We start from the raw sequence: 6934 nt of genomic DNA on the forward strand, positions 1-6934 counted from the left end.
TAAAAGGACCCATGAGTGCCAACATTTGATGTCAAATTGGGTGTCAATTTTTCCATCAGAACAGCCTCAATTCGTTGGGTCATGGACTCTACAAGGTGTCGAAAGCATTCCACAGGGATGCTGGCCCATGTTGACTCCAATGCTTACCATGTTTTCAGATCTTAAGTTTCTTGACAATTTCTCACATGGAATAGCCTTAATTTCTCAAAACAAGAATAGACTGACGAGTTTCAGAAGAAAATTATTTGTTTCTGGCCATTTTGAGCCTGTAATCGAACCCACAAATGCTGATGCTCCAGATACTCAACTAGTCAGTTTATTACTTATTTAATCAGAACAACAGTTTTCAGCTGTGCTAACATAATTACAAAAGGGTTTTCTAATGATCAATTAGCCTTTTAAAATGATGAACTTGGATTAGCTAACACAACGTGCCATTGGAACACAGGAGTGATGGTTGCTGATAATGGTCTTCTGTACGTCTATGTAGATATTCCATAAAAAAATCTGCCGTTTCCAGCTATAATTGTCATTTACAACATTAACAATGTCTACACTGTATTTATGATCAATTTGATGTTATTTTAATGGACAACAAAATGTGTTTTCCTTTAAAAAACAAGGACATTTCTAAGTGACCTCAAACTTTTTTGAACGGTAGTGTATGTTTCATAAGTTTGGACAGCACAGTACAGTAGAGTGGAGCAACTATACTGTACTGTACTGTACTGAACTCTACTGTACTGAACTATACTTTACTTGACTATACTGTGCTGTACTGAACTCTGTATTGTACTGAACTAAACTCTACTGTTTTGTGCTGTGCTTTCCTGTACTCTAATGAGCTCTACTGTGCTGTACTTTGATGTCCAAACTTGTGAAACATACTGTAGATGTCTATGGTTCAGATTTAATCCAATCCAGAACAACCAAATTTGGTGGTGGAGCTCATTAAAATAATAGCAAGCGTGTAGAATACCCACATACGCAGAGAAGGGTATTGAATATTTCTACCTTTATGTACCTGTTTAGGATACATCACCATGAATAGAATGACATTCATATCCATAATTATGCATTTCTGTGTAGTACAGATCATGGACCTATGATGAAATTATGTTACCGCAATTCAGTTACCGGGTGTAAATCCACTTCACTTACAGTAGTTCAATAACCAAGAGATTTTTTCAAACTGAAGTTGTCATGTCATAGCTGATCCCCTTTCTGCAGGCATCTTTGAATCTTATTTCAGAACAAATATTTAACAGGGTTTTTGAAAAACTTGGTCACATACTGTAAACTGAGGGAGATTTTACTGAAACGTTGAATCTCCACACAGTTCTTCCAGTAAATATGTTTTTGTAGAATGGTCAGTGTAAATTCTTAAAAGTAGTCCTTGTGCATAGAGTTGTATAATTTGTTAAATTTGAAATCAATGTTTTTGTTTTGCATACATTTTAAGTGACATCTGAGTCCGTTAAAAGTGGAATTGCTCAAAGGTCAGCCTATCTGTCTCTTTAGGATGATTTCCCCAAACGTGTACTTGATATACTATTCAAGCATGTGAATGTGTGTGTCTGTGTGTGGGTTAGTACAGCTGGCATTGGGGAGGCAGTCTAGCAGCCTGTGGTGGGGGTGGTGTCTGTATGGTCGTGTGTGTGTGTGTGTGTGTGTGTGTGTGTGTGTGTGTGTGTAGCTGCTGGTATCCTAATCCTCCTGGTCTTACCCACTCTCTTCAGGCTACCCAATCTCTCTGAGAGCCTCACAGGGAGTAAAGGAAGGATGAGAGACAGGGAGATGCCGGGGAGAGTTGGAAGTTGTGTGTCAGTGACTCCTGCCTGACTGTGAGACTGTGGAGTTGTGCTGAGCGTCTGTGCTTCACTGTATCGTTACAATCTGGCTCTCTCCATGGAGCTCCCCAGCATCACACATATGGGTGGCAAGGCAGCAGACAACTCTGTCAAATGGCAGCTGTGCTATGACATGACGGCCAAGACCTGGTGGATGGTGAGTACAAATGGAAATGATTTTAGATTTTTCTTCTATGGTACTCGTTTGAACTATTCCTGAAATCATAATGTGTTTGCCATGGTCTGCCGCTTTTGTTAAAACTACGGTTAAAAATTGAAAATAAAAAGTTGGGTGTTATATCTGATAGGTCATTGAATATTTTGGTGCGTCCAGATGGGTTTCAGTTCTGTAGGTTACACATGTATTAACATTTAAACAACAATGACATTACACATCTCCATTATTCGTAACATCCTTGTTTGGTGTGTATTGTATTCCCAAAAACGATTGGAACTGGATTAACAAATTGTTAGGCCTACACTAATTGTTTATACGGCAACTTCATTTTGGGATGCTAATGTCATACAAGTGGACAAAGCAACAGTGAGTGAGAATGTCTTTACTAACATCATGAACTTCACTGTGCTGTCCTGTGCAAACATACAGAACTTTGTGCTTTGCAAAAATTGAGTTTTTATCTAAGTTTCTGGGGCCACCAATCACCTTAGTTCATAGCTCGTGCTGAGTAAATGTCATAATAGTTTATATTTTATATTATGAAAGTCAGTGTGTTGATGAATCTTCACAAACATGTGGGCAGCAGGTATCCCCATGTCTTCAGAGATGTTACATGCATCACTACACACACAGTACACAGTCAACTAATAGAGATGGTAGTTGCACTGTAGTTCATCGATTGATTACTGGTGAATCATGATCACACAACACGTGTACAAAATATCAACTAAAATCTCTATTTCAGTATTTGTTTCAGGGAAAACAATTAACATTGCTTGCTTCATCACTTTCATTTACAGATGCAGAATATACTAGGCCAAGGTTTTTCTATTGACATAAATGCATGACATCTCTCTTCGTGAGAAACGCTCTTGCAACTGATCAGCTGAAAAAGATCTGTTTGCTTACATTATCATGTAGATCATAAGTACTAGCAAGCTGATTCCCAAAACCACCCTGATATACACATTCACACATTTCCTCATGTTATGTTGTTGTGTTAGCTCAATTGTGACCAATCTGTGTTGAGCGTCTGTCTATATTGTATTACATACACTGTCAAATGCAGTCGGCCACAGACACTTTCTTTTCTATCCCAACATTTTGGAGAAAGGAGAAGAAGATAAATGTACTGTAAATCTATACACAAAAACTCGCGTCTCGTGTTCAGTTTCAGTAAGAGCGGACTACATCCTCACTGTAGCGATGTGAATCTTGTCATAATTTGGTAATGATATACAATATCAAATAGTTATGTAAATAATCTAGTTCTCAAGTTTTTTAGTTTTTGTTAAGTTGTTATCATTATGCTGAGTCTCTACCATATCATTCTTACTGTGCTATGCGAATGCACTTCACAATATTCATACATTCTACAGTATATCACTTAATTTACTGTATAGTAATATCTGTCCCACTCCTTTCCTCTCTCAGTTTCCTCCAGAATGGTCTGTAGTTTCTTAATGTCCAAGTTCCCACTTTTGCTTATTTATTCATCTATAATGAATTGAGTTTTTTTTCTCCTTTTTCTCCCATGTAACAAAGGTGATTGCTATTCTCCCGCTCGCTCTCGCTTTCCTCATTAGCCACCCGCACTTTTGTTTAAATTAGCTTGGCAATTAAGACTTGCTACGAGACCTAACTAATAACTAATCAAAATGCTGTTCACTATGAGAAAGTATCTGTCTCACTAACTGGTGTTTCACACGTTGTTTTTTTTAATCAACAATAGCTGCTTGAGTTACCTTTTTGATCCTGCCTGTTTGTGTGCAGAGCAGTTTTGTTGCCATCATCCTGGAAGTACCCTTTTCGAAAACATAACATCTAAATTGCGTGCACACCGCCTTGTTTCTCAATTCATCTATGTTTTTTTTTTCTCCAACTGCACATATGAAAAGCCTTTAGAGCTTCTGAGTAGTTTAGTCCTCCTCTCTTAATGTGAATCTGGCCGATATGATTAATTCTCTTCATTCAATAATAAAGGCTCCTGAGGTACCCAGCATATGTCTATGTGACAGTTACAATTAACCGGCATTGTTATTGCTGAAGAATGACAAGGGGTTTAGGTTTGTTGAATGGTCTCAGTCCACAGCCATCTCTAACTGAGGCTGAGTACAAACCACTGTCCTGCCCTAATGGCCTGTTTCTTTACCTTTTGAATAACAAACTCATGCCCAAACAGCCATTATGCCCAGTTGTATGCATGTCTGTGTACTACTGGAGCTTCCTGTTCCCCCATGCAAACCTCTGGCCAGGATCATTAGGAGTGGAGGAGAGTGGGCGACATATGTTGGACTGGCTTGTGGTTTTGTAAAAGGCAGTAAAGCCGGAAACAAGGAGTTCCGCTTCCAAAAGGGGAGACACAACAAAAAGTCATTTGGATCCATTTCTAAATTAGGGATGTAAGGATGTTCCATCCTTCATGTTTTCATTCAGCACAAACCTTAGGGCACTGTTTACGGCACATGCATTTTTACATAGAAGTTTACCATTGGGGATGTGCTGAGTGCAAAGCTTGTCATGGAAAATGAAGTGGGAGGACTACTGTGACATTCCAAATTGGCCTTGATTTACTTTGAAATGAAAGTTTGAATAACGTCTTTCAGTTGACAGATACTTGATAGTCCTATTGCCAAAGTCTCTTGCCCCTGTGTTATGTAAACATGTCCCAACTACCAATGTTTACATTTTTGATTCAGTCAAATCTGATCTACACCAAGCTTAAGGGAAACAAAATAAAAATCCTTAATCAAAGAAACATCTCTTCAGAATGTAGGATTTCCAAAAGTAGGGGCCAAATGGTGGGAGGAGATTAGTCTTGGCTGCAATGTCTGATGGGTTTGGGAAATTAAATACCAACATTCACATGGCCAAAAGTTTGGTATTCTTCAGGCTCACACAGCATTACGCTATAGTTGCAGCTCAGTGAAAATCCACATTTGGGCTGGGATTTAAGACCCCTACTGTGCCACTCTGGAGGATTCCCTCCAAGTTCCTTATCACTCTGGCAGTCAACTTATAAACATTATTAATGACAGACCTCTTTAAGGCCTTCGCATCTAACTTAAAGAAGTGTTAACGACAGTTTATTCTCAGGGCCTGTACTGTATGTCGTTTAGTACAAGGGTTTGTGTTGAAGAATTACTCGGTGATGATTGAATAATGAATGGCAACATGAAAGAGGTCTTGTACTGTAACTCAGCTGTAAGTGTAATTTGGTTAAATAATATTTTGAACAGTGCGTGAGAGGCCTTTGATCGTACTCCTGAAGTCTTTGTGTATATTGTCCAGTCAGTGATTTCAAATGCCGGATGTTGGTATGAGCTCATTTTTAAAAAATGTACCCAATAATGTAAAGTGCAGCTGGCTGGGTGACATATCATGAAGGAGATCCTAAGAGGTACCATATTGTCTTCACTGGCTATTATCAGAATGTTGAGAGAGAGAGAGCTAGAGAGAGACTTTCACTGTTGACTGCCTTCGCAGACAAGTGTCTGTACACTGTGTTGCTCTGCAACCAACTCACCAGCATGACACAGCTCACAAATTGTTTTGCTTGCATCATTGTTCAGCGGTGCAGTGTGAATTTAGAACAATGTGCGTTATGCTTGCACACTGTACGTGTCTGTCTTTTTACATCCCAACGTCATTAAAGATTCCTCTGGGTGCTGCCGTTCACCACAGAGGACAGTAAAATATCCCTACGCTGGTGAATGTCTTCCTCAGCACTTTATCCTCTGGGGGAGCAGAGAGTCAGCCCTGGGATTGTGGTTCCTAGCCATGACTTCCGACGCCTGGAAACTAACATGAATTATTCTGAGAACCAGAGGCTTCTGCAACAAGGCTAAAATTAGGGGAAAAGAATGGTCATTCGGCAAAATGGTAAAGGTCATTTTTCTGCCTTGACATGCTATTCCGACTGATGGGGGGAGCTGGCATGACAAAACGATATTACTAGCTACTCTTTATTGATAAAAACAAATTATAAATTTAAACCAAACACTTAAGACACTTCCATAAAAACCTTCCTTCCTGACATCGCCTTCGAAGGACTAGAAGATGCTGGACGAGGATGTACTGTTTTCTTGATTTACTCATAATTAACAGCCCTGGAGAAGCACAGAAAGGGCCATCTTTAAACTACAAATTATCCCTGTATTTCAGTTTCTCTGCAAATCGGCCAGTATAATCCTCACACCATCTGTGCTATCAGATCTTAAGGATGCACGCAATGTTGTGGCAATCCTTCCTAGTTACTGTACACTATATCCCATGTTATCCTTCTTTTTCTGGTCTGTCTTGGCTTGACTCAGGCCCAGGACATTATTCATTAAGTACAGCACTCTGTGCTAAGTAACATGGTGTCTGTAAGACAGAAGTACATACTTTCAGGACATACTGGGGAAAAAAAATACAATGTTGTATTCAAATGCTTTTGATCATGACACAGACACAATATCTAACATTCTATATGATCTACATCTACTGTATTAATTAAAAGTGACATGATGAAAGTACATTGGCATCTTTGTTCTGTAAGACGTTACTGGTTATTTGCTTATCAGTAGTATTGTTATGAAAATAATGAAAAAGGGTGTTCTATTCAGCTGGTTCGCCCAGATGATCAGTCAGTTGCTTTTGATCATTTGCACTGAGTGTACAAACATGAAGAAACCCTGCTGTGACCTAGACTGACCAGCTGAAATCGATGCTCCCTTATTGATGTCACTTGTCAAATCCACTTCAAACAGTGTAGATGAAGGGGAGGAGACAGGTTAAAGAAGGGGTTTTAAGCCTTTAGACAATCGAGACATGAATTGTGCATTTGTGCCATTCAGAGGCTGAATGGGCAAGACAAAAGTGCCTTTGAACAAGGTATAGTAGTAGGTGTCAAGAACTGCAATGC

This window comes from Oncorhynchus mykiss, chromosome 4 (assembly GCF_057628025.1).
Source record: "Oncorhynchus mykiss isolate SJ-2025 chromosome 4, ASM5762802v1, whole genome shotgun sequence".
Classification (NCBI taxonomy): Eukaryota; Metazoa; Chordata; class Actinopteri; order Salmoniformes; family Salmonidae; genus Oncorhynchus; species Oncorhynchus mykiss.